This window comes from Bison bison, unplaced genomic scaffold, assembly GCF_000754665.1.
Source record: "Bison bison bison isolate TAMUID 2011002044 unplaced genomic scaffold, Bison_UMD1.0 scf7180017864461, whole genome shotgun sequence".
In the NCBI taxonomy this organism is placed as follows: domain Eukaryota; kingdom Metazoa; phylum Chordata; class Mammalia; order Artiodactyla; family Bovidae; genus Bison; species Bison bison.
In genome coordinates, this window is record NW_011495023.1 from 16,056,528 (window position 1) to 16,073,991 (window position 17,464).

Genomic DNA, 17,464 nt, shown 5'->3' on the forward strand with positions numbered 1-17,464 from the left:
GCCAGTCCAGGTTCGATGCACGATACTGGATGCTTGGGGCTGGTGCACTGGGACGACCCAGAGGGAGGGTATGGGGAGGGAGGAGGGAGGAGGGTTTAGGATGGGGAACACATGTATACCTGTGGCGGATTCATTTCGATATTTGGCAAAACTAATACAATATTGTAAAGTTTAGATATAACTCTTAAAAGCAAAAAAAGTTCTAGATTTTGTTTTTCAGTTTAATCTGAGGCTTTGAAGAAATTTTAGCCATTTATGTTTATTGCCATAATTTGATACTTAGACTTTACATATTTATCCTATATTTATTGAACACCTTTCTGGAAATAAATACATGAACAAAGCAGAATCCTTGCGTTTTGGGAGATCACAGTCTAGTAAAAGACTGTGGTAATCACCACCAACAGTAACTGTAACCAGGGAAAATGAAGTACTGTTATGAGGACTGACTCTAGAGAAAAACTGATTTTAAATTCTAATCTGTTATTCAGTCCAGTTGATATGAGGATAGTGCTGCTGCTGCTAAGCCGCTTCAGTTGTGTTCAACTCCTAGTGACCCCATGGACTGCGGCCTACCAGGCTCCTCCGTCCATGGGATTTTCCAGGCAAGAGTACTGGAGTGGGTTGCCATTGCCTTCTCCGATGAGGATACTAAAAATATGCTTATTCCTTGTTTCTTTTTATGGTTACACAGGGGACCTTTTTCCCTATCAAGTAATATGTTGTAAAATAAAGGAGTTTTCTTGGATCCTATACTCAGTGTATGATGTTTCTGGAAGAGTAATTGCATCTTTGTAACCATTGGATCATTTCAGTGTTATTTCAATGTAATTTTTGCCTAGAGGTTGAGGATCAGGTATGTAATAGAATACCATTTTGTAGGCCAGTGGAGTGTTTCTACCCTAAAAAAGAAGACCTTTTTCAAATAAATGAGCAAGTTTCCATCAAACAGTTAAGACCTTTTTGATTTTGGTGGAAGTGGGGGGCAGATCTGAGGAGAGAAAAGTTAAAATGTAACTACTTCAGATAATTTGCCTCTGAAGACAGAGGACGTTGTCGTTTACAATACTGCTGGCCTGGTCGGTTGATGGGAGGCCTAGAAGGATTTCCGATCTGGTCCTCTAGCCTTGCTCAGGACAGGGAGCATCTAGATCAGTGGATCTGTCACTGTGTCTGTTAGAGAGGACGATGGAGAACGCCTTCACCCTGGGTCTTTGGACCAAAAGCCAAGGATGAGTGAGTATATCTATCTGCTTTGATAGATATCACAGAGGCTGGCTTGCAATTCCAACCTCAGGACTCAGGACTCTGCTGTTCTTTGCAGCTGGAGAGGATGCTGGCAGAACTCAATTACTTTGCTAAGAGCAGCTGGCAGCTCATGCAAGAAAAATGACCTGGTTTTCTCCAGTCTGTAGTACAGCCCACCTTTCCAGGATGAAAAAATCCCCTTGTTCCTTATTCCCGACTCTCGCGTGGCTGTTAGGCATGCTGGCTGACCCCTGCCTTCCTTGCCCTCTTCAACCCCTCCACCCATCAGACTTAGGGTCACTTGGGTGTTGTATTAAAAAGAAACCAAATGGATGACCAACATTGGACCAGCACCAGTTTAGATTTCCCAGTTCACAGGGTGACTGTACGTCCCGGTTGCCTGGGACAGTCACCCTCTACGCTTGGTGTTTCAGCATGATTATGAATAGCTTTTCTTTTCACTATCAACAGTGTCCAGATTTAGACAAGAAATGGTATGATTACTCTGACTTTTCATCTGTGACAAGACCCATTCTTTGGCTTATACTGACACCTGTAGGCTTGCAAAATGGCTTTGAAGAAAATGAAAAAGTGCCAGGTTTTCCCCTAACCTCAGCCTCTAGGATTTTAGCCCACTTCCTGAGGATCTGAGAGCCCTAACTGTGGGGCATATTCAGAAGGGGGCCAAGGCGGGGAAAGACTTCGCCAGAAAATGCTGACTCTGCTGCCGTGAGGGTCCGGAGTTGTACTGACACTTGGAGTGACTTTTTTTTTTTTCTGTTTCAAATTCCTTATTATGCATGCTGGTTGCAGTTTCAGGCTGTGGAGTGATGTTTAGATTACTCCTGTTGGCAACAGGAATCACTCTCGGTTTCAGGTGAAAACGAGAGCCCAAACAGCTCTGTGAGCTCTGACGATGGTGCCTGGGTTGGGAGGTGCGGTACTCTGGGCTGGGGAATCTTGAGGCTGTGGGTTTTCATGGCTGGGGAGCCTTGGAAAGAGAATGTAGGCAGGTCAGTTTCAAGGTCCCCCAGCTCATCTGTTGGAAATTAGGTGACCCTGGGTTTCCTTGGACCAAGAAGATGCGGACAGTGGAGGGCGGATGTGAGCTGCAGTACCCTGGGATCTCATGCTCTCATCTCCCTCAGGCCCCATCTTGACACCTGGATTCCAGTTTGAACATTGAAAACAACACAGTGCACTTAAAAAAAAATTAAATTCAGAGGCCAGGATAGCTTCAGGCAGGACTAATCAGTGTGCTTGGGTGTCACAGCGATGGATTTGAGACAGATTAAACCATGGGCTCCTGAGACTAACAGCCCCGAGGGCACCCCCTCTCCCTGTGTGAGGCTGCCTTTGAGGGGGGCCCTGTCCCCCCAAGAGGCCACCCCCTCCTCTTGCCTCACATCCCGGAGAAATGAAAATAGACCGTTGCCAAGATAAGAAAGGAAGGCTCGAAAGGGTGTTTGCCTCCTCGGAGTAGATCAGGCTGAGGAAGGGAAACACAGGATGTCTGACTTCCGGCTATTCTTGTAGGGTTTTACTGGCGTTCTTGTTTTTGTCTTCTTCTTTTTTTAAAGACACTAATATTGTAAAGTCCCTGGCAAGATAGAAACCTTGGCATTCACCAGTTCCCTTGGAAAGGGCTTGCACTGGATTCTTCCAGACTGTGAGAAAACCCTGGCCGTGCCCCCTGACCTGCATCTCAGGGAAAGGGGGGTGGCGAGCGGGCTGCCTTCTGGCTGTCACTCGCTGAATGAACAGACCATAATGAGTCAATTCTCTGCCGTCTGCTATTTAAAACAACGGGTTCCTTCCTGTTTCCTACGCGCTGACTGAGGCTTCTTCTGTGTTAGGGGAAAAAAAAGGAATTCAGGGATAAAGTGGGCCCTCTGAGCCTGAATGAGCCATACATCTCGGCCCGCAGTGGCACAAAAGCTCCTAACTGTTTTATCTGTACAGATGGCTCTAATTTGGTGTTGGTGGCATGACTCTGTGAGCTAATTTTCCAAATACTTGGTTCATTAAAGTGGAAGGAAAAAAAAAAAAAACCAACCCTGTAAGCCAAATGAGACTCCTCCAAAAAATAGAAGTCCTGAATGTTTCACCGCAGTGTTGCTTCCGACAGGGCAGGAGGTGGGGGGGTGAGAGCCTCCAGGCCACAACTGAGGAGGCTCTGGATGCTGGCTCCTTTGTCCCCCACCCCAGGGAAGTCCAGGCACCCCCTGGGAGTAAACCCCTCACCTCTTGCCCATGACCTGGTCCCAGGGGGAGCTGGACCGAAGGGACAGGTGAGGCCTCAGATGACGGGCTGGGGTCTCAGTGATGCCACGTTAGGGGCTGACTGGGACTTTTTCTGTTTCCCCAGCCAAGTGTAAGGGATGTTAGGAGGGGTGTGACTGTGGTGAGTATCAGCAGCAGCCGTAGCAGGCGGGGCAGCCCCTTCCGCCTACCCCACCCCCAACCTCCAGGACACTGCCTCACTTCTGCTGGGGCCTGAGACTGCATCATCCCCTGGTGTTCACAGCCCGGTGGCTCTGGGGCTGGAGCTTCCTGGGGGTGACAGAGAAGCTTCAAGAACACTTGGAACACCGCAGGGACATCTGCTCACTCGCTTCTGTAGCAAGCATGCTGAGCCCTGGTCCTGGTCTTGGGACACATATTAGTGGCTCCTGTCCTCTCCAGAAGGGGTTGTCATCTCCACCCCACTGCCTCTCCCATCAAGGCAGACACATAAGAGATGCAGAAGGTCTTCACTCCGCCCAGCAAGCAGGCACGGTGCCGCACAGGGGGCGCTGTGGAGCCTAGTCACAGCCAGTGGAGAGGGGAAAGCGCAAAAAACCGGTGTGCAATGTGCTTAAGAAGTGGTGACAGGTGTCGTCTCCCAAGTGCAAAGACTTGTCAACTCTAAATAATCACACATATGAAGGAGCAGATGGGCGTAGTCTACACATGCATGTGCATGTGTGGGTACATGGGTGTTCGTGTGGGGGTGTGGGAGGAGGAAGGTGGGGTGCATGGCTTTGCCAGGTGGGCTGGGACAAGACTGAGAAAAGCCTGTGGGCAAACAGGAGCCTAGAAAAGTTTTTAGAGCCTCAAAACAGGTAAGAGTTGCTTGGAATGAAATAATCAGACAGGTATTCCCAAAGTTCCTTGTAGATACCATCGGGAAGTGCCGGAGGGACGCTGGCTGGTGAGGAGGTGGCTGCGGGGCCAGAGGGAGGGACTTGGGGCTGTGGAGACACATCCAGAGGCCAGGCCAGAGCTGGAGCAGCAGGGGTGGTGGGGAAGGCAGGGGTCGATGGCCCGCAGACCACCCATTGGGTGCTGAACATGGAGGGAGCAGCAGAGTCAGGGAAAGAAGGTGAGTTCCACGTTGTTGAACCATGGTTCTGAGGGGGCAGCAGGACCAGGCCCGTCCCACGGTCACTGGGCCTTGTAAACAGAGGGGAGGGACAGGCAAGACCTTGGAGGCAAGGCAGCAGGGGCCGATGGAGGAGACAGACGCTGGGCAGGGAGGGGTGGGCGCGGAGCCCGCCTGCAGTGGGGATGGGGGCAGATGGCTCACGGTCAGAGGGAGAGGGCACAGGGCTTCCTGCCACAAACGTGAGTCCCTCCTGCTTTTGGCCCTGGTTTGGAGATCTGGACTCAGGGGGCTGTGCATGTTAGTCGCTCAGTCATGTCTGACTCTTTGCAACCCCACAGACTGTAGCCCGCCAGGCTTCTCTGCCATGGAATTCTCCAGGCAAGAATACTGGAGTGGGCTGCCATTCCCTTCTCCAGAAGATCTTCCTGACTCAGGGATTGAACCCTGGTCTCCTGCATTGCAGGCATATTCTTTACTGTTTGAGCTACAGGGAAGTCAGGGAGCTTGTGGGGGCCAGATGAGGGGGGAGAGCACAGGTGGGGGGCCAGGTGAGGCCACGAGGAGGGACGTGTGACTCCCCTAACATACCCACCCACAGTCAGACACCACGGCCAGCTCCACATCCTGGACTTGAGCCCTGATTTCTTGTCTCAGGAGGGTCCTCCTGGAGCGGGTGGGAGTCAGCATTGGTTGGTGGCTCCTCTTTCCAGGGAAGGGTGGAGAATTTTCTTGGTACCAGTGGTATAGGAATAGAGCCCCTTCTGCCATGAGCTTCTCAGGGTACAAGGCTCCCCTTTTTCTCAGAGGCATGTAGCATGGGGTTAGGGATTCTTACAGGGAGAGGAAAAGGAAGAAGATTGTAGTTTGGACCAAGAAGAATGGCCCAAACTGGTGGGAGCCTGGAGTCAACAGTTGTGAGTGGAAAAGCGCCCTTCCTCTAGTTCTACTGAAGGGCCTTTGGCCTTTACCAGAAAGGGGAACCTGGGAGAAGACTTCGAAGAAGAAAGAAGGATAAATGGCCCAGGTGGGGTCTCTGCTTCTTCCCCTCAAACATCCGGGTGAGTCACTGTGTCTGGATGAGGCAAGACCACCTACTGTAGCACAGGGGTGTCTTGTAGGAGCTCAGAGGTGGTCGAGGTGAGATGGGAACCAGGACTGGAAGGTAAGGTCTGAACCTCCCTGAAGGAGCCGCGGGCCACCAAGAACGAGGTCAGGGATGGGTCAGTGGTGAAGCAGTCCGGAAGGTCTGAGGTGTGAGCCAACGCCTGAGGGTTGTGTACCCAGGGAAGGGAGTGGGAAGCCAGTCCCATAGCAGAGCACACTGGAGACTCTTGCCTTCATTATGCTTGGAGAGAAGAGAGCATAATGGTCTGGGGGATGCATAAGGGTGGAGTTAGAATGAGCTCGGAGGAGTCATGAAAACACATCAAGCCTTTAGACTGGTGTGTGTAGGCCACCCTGGTCCCCACACTCTGAAAAAAGTAGCTTTGTCCCCTAAACCAGCAGTCCCCAACCTTTTCGGCATCAGGGCCCAGTTTTGGTGAAGACAGTTTTTCCAAGGATGGGGGGTGGAGGGATGGTTCTCAGGCGGTGATGTGAGTAATGACAGATGCAGCTGCCATCCACTCGCCCACCCCTCACCTCCTATTGTGTGGCCCAGTTCCTAACAGGCCATGGCCCAGGCGATGGGGACCCCGGCCCAAATGGCTTGCTGGGAGTGCTTCATAAATAACTCCCTGCAGACCTGGGGGAGCCTCTGCCCCAGGCTTGTGATCTGAAGGAGAAGTTGCTTCAGGGAGTCTGGGGGAGCTTCCCACTCCAGTAAGAAGCCCACACCCACAGGGCCTGTGGGTTCACTTGAAGGTCACATGTTCCCAGTGGGACAGCTGCAGTGCAGGGTGCCACCCGGCCTGCGTTATACTTCTAGAAGTAAAAAAGACTCCCGCATTTCAGGGCCTCTTTTGTTTGTGTTTTGTGTGTGTCTGTGTGGGTACTGTGGACCACTCTGTTGATTTGGTGAAGCCTGTAGATTTCTCCCCAGAAATGTTTTTTTTTTAATCAAAAAGCATTTTTTGGGGGGTTATCTGAAAGTGGGTAAAATAGAGTACTAGATTAAAATTCATAGTCAAATACAGTTAGTAAAATATGAAAATTGCGATAATTTAATATGTACACTTCTTTATTAGTCCATTATAAAATAAGATACAGGGGGAGATTTCATAACCAGAATCCTTTTGAAGTAGTGATGAGTATAAGGGTATTTTGATATAGACAAAGTAACTTGTAACTTGATGTGAAAATGTCTAATTTCTATTACAAATACTACCAGTACTAATGTGACTTATTGACTACATTTATTATTGAAGTGCTAAGTTTAGAGAAAATAAAGATTTTTTTTCTCCCATCTGGGTTCACAGCTCCCCTGAATTCTAAGGTTCCTATGGGGATCCTGGGCCTAGATTAGGGGACTTCCCTGGTGGTCCAGTGGTTAAAACTTTACACTTCCGATGCAGGGGGCATGAGTTCAATCTCTGGTTGGGGAACTAAGATCCCACATGCTGCACAGCATGGCCATAAAACCCATAAAATAAAACAAGAGCCCCTGTTATTGTATAAAGCCATGGAGGTTTGGGGGTTCTTGTGTCCCAACAGCAGCTATTATATTAATTATCCTAATACCTTTGGTGGTCTTATTTGGCCTTGACCTCCATGTCCCCTTATTATGAAGGCTGAATAATGCCCCTTCCCCCTCTGGAAACATCCATGTCCTCATGTCCAGAATTGTGAGGATGTGACCTTACATGGCAGGAAAGACTCGGCAACTGTGATTAAATTAAGGACTTTTAAGATGAAGAGATTATTGTGGATTATCCAGATGGGCCCAGAGTTAACTGCAAGGATCCTTACAAGAAGGAAACCAGGGAGTCCCTGTGGTCCAGTGGTTAGGACTCAGCACCTTCGCTGCAGTGGCCCAGGTTCGGTAGTCCCTGGTCCTGGGACTGATGATCATCCTGCAAGCTGTGGGGGTGTGGCCAAAAAAACAAAGAAGGAAACCTGACAACAGTTGGGGTGTGATGACAGAAGCAAGAGGCTCCAGTGATATGAGAAGGGGCCACGAGGCGAGGGACACAGGTGGCTTCTATAGGCTGTTCAGGCAAGAAAAGGCTCCTCCTCAAAGCCTCTAGAAGGAACTCAGGCCTGATGATGCTTTGATGGTTCATTTCTGACCTCCAGTGCAATCATACATTTCAGCCATCTTAAGCCACTGCTTCTGTGATAATTTGTCACAGCAGCAACAGGAAGCAAATGTTGTTGTTCAGTCACTCAGTTGTGTCCGACTCTTTGCGACCCCATGGACTGCAGCATGCCAGGCCTCCCTGTCCTTCACCGTCTCCCAGAGTTTGCTCAAACTCATATGTCCTTTGAGTCGATGATGCCATCCAACCATCTCATCCTCTCTCGTCCCTTTCTCCTCCCGCCTTCAATCTTTCCCAGCATCAGGGTCTTTTCTAATGAGCTCTTTGCATCAATCAGGTGGCCAAAGTTGGAGCTTCAGCTTCAGTATCAGTCCTTCCAATGAATATTCAGGACTGATTTCCTTTAGGATTGACTGGTTTGATCTCCTTGCAGTCCAAGGGACTCTCAAGATTCTTCCCTAATACCGCGGTTCAAAAGCATCTGTTTTTTGTTGCTCAGCCTTCTTTATGGTTCAGCTCTCACATCCTTATATAACTACTGGAAAAAATCATAGCTTTGACTATACAGACCTCTGTTGGCAAAGTAACACCTCTGCTTTTTAATATGCTGTCTAGATTACGGAAGCAAATATGCTCATGTAGGACACAGCATCCTGCTTTAAGATGTTCTGTGGAGGTGCCTGCCTGCCTGCGTGCAGTGCAGTGGTCTTACACACATCTGAGTCACTGTTTAACCTTTATACTCTGTGTAGCCGCCCCCAGACCAAGACACGGGGCCTCCCAGCTCCCAGGCAGTAGCCCCGTGGGAGCCCTCTTCCGACCCCAGTCCCCATGGATTAGGCGTCACTTTGCCTTCGGGTGAGTAAGTGCCCAGCTACTCTCTGCTCGTGTCACACAGTGTCGCGTCTGCAAGCGCAGCTGTGCTGCCGCCTCTCCCTGTGCATGTTTCATTTGGTCTGTTCATCTGTTTGGTGTGGTCCCTGGTGGCTCAGATGGTAAAAAGTTATCTGCAATTCAGGAATCCAAGGTTTGATCCCTGGGTTGGGAAGATCCCTGGAAAAGGAAATGGCAACCTACTCCAGAATTCTTACCTGGGAAATCCCATAAACAAAGGAGACTGGCGGGCTACGGTCCATGGGGTCGCAGAGTTGGACACGACTTAGCCACTAAACCACAACCCACCACAGATATACCTGTTCTTTTTCAGAGTCTTCTCTATAGGTTGTTACAAGATAATGAATGTATTTCCCTTTGCTATACAGTAGCTTGTTGTTGTTTATCTATTTTATATATAGTAGTGTATATCTGTTAACCCCAAACTCCTAAGAGAAATCCAGTTTTAAGGCTGTGGCCATAGAGGATTTTACATTATTTCTAGTGTTTCCTTAAGCACTGCTTTTTTTTGGCCAGCACTGACAAGATTTAATTTTTATTTTTTGGAGGTGGGGTTTGCACCGCGCAGCTTACAGGATCTCAGTGCCCCAAACAGGGCTTGAACCTGGGCCATGGCAGTGAAAGCCTGGAATCCTAACCACTAGCCCACCAGGGGACTCCTATTTTTCATTTTTTAAAAAACAATTTTAAAATTTTTGTACAGTTTTTAAAGATGTCTTTCCATTTACAGCGATTACAAAATACTGGCTATCTTCCCTGTATTGTATAAGACATCCCTGAGCCCGTCTTAAAGCCAGCAGTTTTATACCTCCTGTTCCCACACCCCATATTCTCCTCCCCCTCCTCCCCACTGTAACCACTAGTTTTTTCTCTAGCTCTGCCTCACTCCCCTTTTTCATTAAACTGACTCCTCCAAACTTCCAACCCGCCTGTGTGAGACGAACTACAGCCTGTGATTTGAAAATAAGGGCAGCCAACACAAAGTTGGGGCAAGAGTCAAGGGGTGTTTATGAGCTTTATGTAGGGGATGCTGGGGGTAGAACAGAGGGAAGGGAGGGATTCTGCCCCTCTAGGAAAATCCCGCCCTGCCACCCCCCCCCCACCCAGGACTGCAGACAAACCCCTTTAAGACAGCCTGCTGAGTTTTGTTTAGAAAGCTGCTCCTCATTCCCTCCAGGAAGCTCAGGTGCCTCGGCCTCACCAGGGTTTTAAATAAGAACGATTTGTTGTCCTACCCTTGTGAGTTCTTTTTCTTTTTTTTAAAGAAAAATGAGCTCAAGAAAGAGAAGTCTGCACATGAAAACATCTCTAGGTTGAGCCAGAGGGGCGAGAAAGGAGAGGTACCTACGATTCATCCTTGTAAACATCATAATCCTTGTAACACGGATTTCAACAGATGGCTATAAATAACATCTGATGTTTGCACTCAAGAGTTTCAGGCTCTCAGGTGATGGCCTGGACAAGTGGCCGCCAGCCCTGCCCTACTGGCTTGCAGCCCGGTCACCTAAGCCTCCCTGTTTTCAGAGGTAGTTTCTGCATCTCACTCGCTAGACCCTCACTCTCCAGACCCTCCCTTGCTGGACCCTGGGCCTCCCCACCCCAGGCGATCTGGGGGACCTGCCGCCTGGCGGGAGGACACGTGATGGAGGGGCCGCTGGGTTGCTGGTTTCCTTCCTCAGCGACTCACAGGCCAGCGGCCTCGCACATGTGCTCTCTGGGTTTGTTTTGATAGCTTGTTTGAAAAACAGTTCCCATCCACCAACTGCTCAGATAATAATCTTCCAAGTGGCAAGCAACTGGGATTGTTTTGGTTGCTGTTTACCCTCAGCAGCGTGGCTCAACTGGAAGATACGGGACTGGGGGAGTCCCCTTTCTTGCTCTGGTAACTGTCGCCCACATCATCCATAAGGAAGTCTCCTTTCCAGCTTTCCTCCCTTGGGAGCCCCGTGTTCCAGGGGAGAAGAGGAGGGACAGGAACCTGATGGAAGCTTCGGGAATGTGGGTGCTGTAATCGGTAACCCTCACCCAAAGGCAGACCATCTCACCACCAGCATCAGGGGCTTTTGTATCCACTCGTGTAGGATAGGGGGAAGGCCCTGCTCGAGGGTTGATCTGGTTCTTTGAACTTTCCCTCCAACGCCCAAAACCTTCCAGCCTAAAAATCAAGCATCCCACATGTCCACAGAGCCCCAGCATGCCTGCCCTCTTCCCTAAGTGTGCAGGAGGCACCCACTGCTCCCCAGGCACCCAGACCAGGCCTCTAGTCCCCATGACCTGTCCCTTGGCCTCCAAAGGTAGGGGTTTGCTAGGTCTGGCTGAGTCTCCTGGGGGAATTTTTTTTTTTTAATCTCTCACCTCTATTTTGCCTTCCCAGCCTGTCTCCATCCACAGGTGCCCCATCAGCGGTCCCTTCCACTGTGGCAGGAACTTTCCATCCCAGTTCCAGCATCTTTCTCCTCTTCCATCACACCCTCCCACCCCTGCTGGGCTTGGCTTACTAAAGCCACCCTCTGGTGTCACTTATCTGCTTAAAGCCCCTTAGCCCCTGCCCACTGTTCACAGTGTGGAGTGACAGCACCTTGTCTGGTGTCCCAGGCCTTCTGCACTCTGGTTGCAACCTCACCCTGGCATCTGATCTCCGTCTGCTGCTCTGTCCAGCTCCCTTCCTATTTCCCTGATCACGTCTGAGCTTTCCAGCAGGGCAGATGCCAGGCGGCAGACTCAACAGACTCCATGAATGCACTACCTGGAGCTGTCAGCCTGTGCGACCAGGGCACCTCGGGCCTTTGTGCCTGCTGCTTCCTTGTTCTAGAGGGCCATCCTCTCCCCGCCACCTGTGAAAACCAAACCCTTCTTCACTTCTTCCAGGAAGTCCTGGATCACCACTGCTTGAAAGGGTAGCTCATGTAAATGGATCCCTGAAAAAATAAATTGTACCTTCCATTTATGATTTTTTTGTATTTATGTTAATTTTGTTTAGAACATAAACCTCCACATGGATAAAGACTGAATTACCTTTCTGTATATCATTTGCTGTGTCTCGTACTGGGGCTGGCACATGGTAAGTGCTTAGCATGTTTTTGTTGACTAACAAAAGAATGAATGATTTCTGTTGGGCTTGGCTCTGCTGCATTTCACTGTGAGCCTCTGGTTCCATTTTAATTCAGGTCCACAACCTCTTCTCATCCTTATTTTCTACTGGAAGTGGAGAAGGAGTGAGTCAAACCCTAAGGATGTTCCCTGCACTATGCGGACTCACATGATGGTGAATCAGGGGTTCTCAGGTATGTGAGCCCATAGAATACTATTATTACCTGGTCCATTGTTCAGGGTCCCAGGATATGTCTCTGGGTGAATGAGCATTGAGCCCCAGCCCCCACCTCAACCAAATCAACTCTGCTTGTATCTGCCTCACACCTTGAGGTCTGGTAGACACTGTATTCAACCAGAGGCCAAAACATGTTTTAACGGAAAACCAGAACTTGCAAAAAGAACACACATACATATATATAGTTCAACTGGACTTCCCAGGTGGCACTAGAGGCAAAGAACTGGACTACCAGTTCAGGAGACATAAGAGATGTCAGTTTGGTCCCTGGTTGGGAAGATCTCCTGGAGAAGGATGTGGCAACCTACTCCAGGATCCTTGCCTGGAGAATCCCATGGACAGAGGAGCCTGGTGGGCTATAGTCTGTGTGGTTGCAGAGAGTCAGACACAACTAAAGCGACTTAGCATGTAGCATGTATAATTCAACTGGGTAGACATTCAAAATTCTTAGGAGAAACGCCTGTCTAAACATATTTGTAAGGATCTTAAAAGGATCTGTCCAGTCCAGAGCCGTCACCCGCTCGGTCATGGGACAGCCCCCCCCCACAAAGAGCTGTTGGGTCCAAGTGGCCACTTTGTCCAGGGACAAACAGGAGGATGGGAATCGGTGCCAGGGTTTAGCCGGGTTCTGCCTGGATCTTATTAGAAGGTCCTTTTCTTCCCTCAATGCTGTAGCTCATTTACCAGCGCAAGAGCAGGGAGTGCCCCCCACTGTGGGAAGGCAGGGGGCACAGTGGTTAGGGACACCCAGGTGTCCCCTGATGGGGGCAGGGACTTTGGGGAGAGGGCACCGGGGCAGGAGTGCTGAGTGCTGGGCGCCCCGGTCTCCGCCAAGCCTGTTGATCTGGGTGGCCCGCTCCAGCTCCGTCACTCGGAGCCTGACTCAGCCGCCAGCCATGGGGCCCGGGTTGCCGGGGGAAATGCTGTCGGCACATTTATTCTGGGTTTGGATATTTAAAGAGCTGGGTGTGTTGCACGGCATTTCGGAAGTGCTTGGGGAAAGAGGGGGTTGCAGCCCAGGCTTTTTTTTTTTCTTTAAACCATTATAGATATCCTGTCCTGATCTCTCGGTCCACAAAGAGTGAGTTTCTTCCCCTAAGAGTCTGACGTGGGGCCTGCCCATTGTGTCTGCCTGGCTCTGCAGCCTGGCAGGAAGCAGGTGGCCCAAGGTGGGACCTGTGCCCAGCCTCAACCCTGGCCTGCCCAGGTCCCCATCCAAGTGCACCCTGCTCCCTGGACTAGGAGCCTGGGAGCCCCCCTCTCCAGGCGCCAGTGGAGGGGCAGACAGAGCCACAGAGCCGTGGGCTGGGTCCCCAAGGGCACCTGAAGCAGGTGCTCCTCCACCTGGGGCGACAGGATGGAGACCTCTGGCCTTAGGGGCCTCAGCGTGGGTGGCAGCACAGGGCCCCCGGGGGGTTCTGGGGGCACCAGCTTCCTCTTCCTCAGTGGCTGCACTCACTGGCTCAGGAAACGCCGGCTGAAAGCTGGGACTTTGTTTTCAAACCCCTGCGTCAGTTTTACTATTTGAGTGGCCACTTCGGGCTGCTTTTAGGAATGTGGTTCTTTTATCACTTCTCACTCAGGATGTTGTTGCCAAGAGACTTCCTCACAGACACTGTGTGCTGCCTTTGTTTTCCTTTGCAAATGCATATGGAGGAATCTTCCAGAACTGAGACCCCATCAGTGAATTGCACCTGCAGTGTGGTGAGTGGGCGTGGGGTAGTTTTTCTCTCATGACATTTATTGTTTTCATTTCTGCTCCCAGAGGTCATTTTGTCCACACACTCATGATGGCACATTTGAGAAACAGGAAATAAATACAGGTGATCTTGGAGGAAAATTAGTATCACCCATGGTTCCACCTGAGCCAGAGATCTACACTTAGCAATCTGGTGTTGTCTTTTTTGTTTGTTTGTTTCAATTGGGCTCATCCTGCAGACGGTGTATAGGAATCAGCTTTTCACACCCAGCACCATAGCATCATCGATGTCCCCATCCTTGAAGTCTCATGGACGCAGTTTTCAAGTGTCATTAGCTCTCCTTTGGCTCTGTCCCCAGCAAAGTGACATTCAGGACGTTAGCCCGAGTTAAGAAAGCTGATGTCAGATGGGACAGGGAGACTGCACGGCAGAATCCAAGTCTATGTGTAGAGTCCAGACGGGTGGGACTGTGAGTGACTTTTATTTAGTCATCATCTCCTCTCTCTTCTAGGTCCTGCACATTTTTCTGTAACAAGCCCGGGAATAGAGGCAGGTGATGTGATCTAAGGTGCAGCCTCAGGTCGCAGGTGGGCTGTGGTCAGTCCTGCCTTCAAACCAGGTGAATTGCTTGGCCACTCTGGGCCTCATGTCCTCATCTCTAAAGCGTTGACGGTGATGCTGCCTATCTCACAGGTACGCTTTGCAGATCAGGTGCATGAGAAAGCCCAGGGAACACCCATGAATGGGACTCATTGTGGCTTTACAGGATAAGCATACAGATTCTAAGAGTTACAGCCCAGTGGGCTGATTTACATCCCCCAAACACTCATTGACATCCTAACCACTAGGACCTCAGGAGAGTGAAAGTATTTGGAGACTCTTTATAAGGGTGATTACATTAAAATGAGGTCCCTGGGATGGACCCTAATCCCATGTGATTGGTGTCCTTAAAAGAAGAGTTGATTAGGACACAGACATGCACAGAAGAGACACCACATGAGGATACAGGGAGAAGACGGCATCTCCCAGCCAGAGAGAGGCCTGGGAGGAGACCTTCCCTGCAGATGCGCTGATCCTGGGCTTCCAGCCTACACATTGTTTAAGCCTCCAGCCTGTGGTCCTCTGTTAGGACCACCTGCATGAACTCAGTAGCAATGTGCTACTGAGTGAACACACGTGCTAATCTGAACACATGTGCTCAGTAGCAATGTCCGTGTCATTGCTGTTCGTGGTCTCTCTCTCCACCCTGAGTTCCTTACGATCTAAGAGCCGTGCTGAGAGTTCTCCTTCAGGCAGACGCAGCCCGTCCCCCCTCCAGGCCCCTGGAGCCCCTCCTCTTCCTGGGCACCCAGGGTCCTGGGCCTGCCCCCGGGGGCCCCCATCCTCTGTCACTCCCTGCCCTCCGGGACTGTTTCTCCCCAGATGATGGCTCCCGACTTCCCTAGAGGGAACGTGAGTCTCTATCCTTCAAGAGCCTCATTCAGCCGTTTTCTTGTTCAAGATACTCCCTCTTGAAGGTGCCTCTGCCCTTCAGTGAGGTGGTTTTAAAACTCTCCAGATACCAGCAGGAGAATGTGTTCATGTAGGCTCCAGTGGGATCACCAACACCATGGTCTTTTGTGGTGGGGTAATTTTTTTTTTTTAATGTTTAACTCTATTATGAACTTTTAAAAATGTTGGTGTGTTAATAACACTTAACTTGAGATCCATCCACTTAACAAAATTTTGGTTTTGTTTTTCTGGCTTGTAGGATTTTACTTCCCTGACCAGGGGGGTGCACTCAGGCCCCGGCAATGAAAGCGCTGAGTCCTAATTTCTGGACCACCAGGGGATTGCAAACAGACTTTTAAGTACATAATCTATTATTTTTTAAAAAATTTATTTAAATTTACTATTATTTTTATTGATATATAGATGCTTTACAATCTTGTGTTAGTTTCTTCTGTATAGTCAAGTGTTTCAGTTTTCCGTTATGGCTTGTTACAGGATATTGGTTATAGTTCCCTGTGCTATACAGTAGATCCTTGTTTATCTATTTGATATATAGCAGTTTGTATCTGTTAATCCCCAACTCCTAATTTGCCCCTCCCCCACTCCCTTGATAACCACAAATCTGTTCTCTATGTCTGTGATTCTGTGTTTCGTAAACAAGTTCACTGGTGTCGCTATATCTCACGTATCCTGTGAGTGACATCAGATGATTATAATCCATGACTGTTGACTGTTGGTTCAGTGTGGTACAGCAAACCCTAGAGTTTGTTCATTTCACTTGACTGAAACTTCCTGCCTGTTCATCAGTAACTTCCCTTTCCCCTCTGTTTCCAGTCTCTCGTAACCAGCGTTCTACTCTTTGATACCATAGGAGTTTGACTTTTTCATTTCACATACCTCATATAAGTGGAACCAGGGTTTTTTCTGATTGACTTATTCACTGAGCATAATGTCCTCAAGCTTCACTTCTGTTGTCCAATTTTGCAGAATTTCTCTCTCTGAAGTCTGAATGGTATTCTTTTGCATGTTCCTGTCGCATCTTCTTTATCTGTTCATCTGTCGCTGGACATTTAGGTCATTCCACATCCTAACTGTCGTGAGTGATACTGTAATGAACACTGGAGTGCTAAGACCTCTTTGAGATTCTGATTTCAATTCTTTTGGACAAAAACCCATTGGTGGGCTTGCAGAGTAGGATTCTGAACATGGAGGAGAGGAGCCCACTGGGGTATGTGTGTGCAGTGCTCCCTCCGGTTCTAAATGCTCTGCCGGCCCTGTACTGGGAGCACAGGAAAGTGGGTATCAGGTGGGGATATTTTTGTGTTTGCAAACTGGAGGCTGGCTGTGTCTCCTGGGCCAGGGAGTTAGCCAGTGCACCTCGTCTGCTAAGTCATCCCCTCTTTTCGCAGGAGACAGTCTTATAAATTTGGCTAATAACTCCCATTTCATTTCCCCAAACTCCATTAGAGGGAAATTATAATGAAGCTCAAATACTCGCCAGGTTATTCATGGGAAAGACCTTTGGCTCTTAAAAAATATATTTTAGATGGCTGGATTAATCTAGTGGCACATTATAATATGGCCCTGCTGAAGTTTGCAGGAGACTCCTGGCACCAGGCATTGTGCCTTCCACAATGCTGCCAAGGAGCATGAATTATCTTTACAGGAAGAGGCAGGAATTAATATGTCAGATGCAAAAGACCCAGGGGTAGTGCCCTATGAAAGCCTAGGACCCTTGTTCCTTGTCAAGGTTCTGCAAGGTTGGAGTTATAATCACATGATTCCAGAGCAAGCTCCGTTAGCCAAACCTCCCTGAGAAGGGCACTTGACTAGGGGCTTAATTTATGACAAGCATGTTGGAAAAAACATGCTGATTTCATTCCTTTTATTACCTCCCTGGCACAGCAAGTTAATTAAAAAAAAAGTATGATGACTGCTTTGTGCTCACATAAGAGGTTGATTTGTAATGTAAATATATTCATGTGTATGGTACATACATTAATATAGAAGTAATAATAACAGCGGGTTAGTATCTATCACCAAATGAGCTTTGGACCCTGGGGAAGGCGTTATGCGCAGATTATTTATAACTCTACCAAGCCGACATTATTCAATTCATTTTGTTGATGGGGAAACTGAGGCTCAGGGTGGTTAAGGAGCTTGCCCAAGGACATATGGCTGATGTGTGATGGGATTCAACCTAAGTTATAAGATAGTGTTTATGGCAGGGGGGACTACA

The 17,464-nt window shown here is 49.2% G+C and overlaps 1 long non-coding RNA gene across 1 annotated transcript in view; it reads left to right on the forward strand.

The window, feature by feature from the left end:
- LOC105003058 overlaps positions 1-14,870 on the forward strand; it is a 35,769-nt gene extending 20,899 nt beyond the window's left edge. Inside the window, exons 2-5 of the long non-coding RNA XR_827067.1 lie at positions 11,687-11,767; positions 11,874-11,990; positions 13,618-13,738; positions 14,246-14,870. This is a non-coding gene — a long non-coding RNA (uncharacterized LOC105003058). The remainder of the gene's footprint in view (positions 1-11,686; positions 11,768-11,873; positions 11,991-13,617; positions 13,739-14,245) is intronic.
- Positions 14,871-17,464: the final 2,594 nt, after the last annotated feature.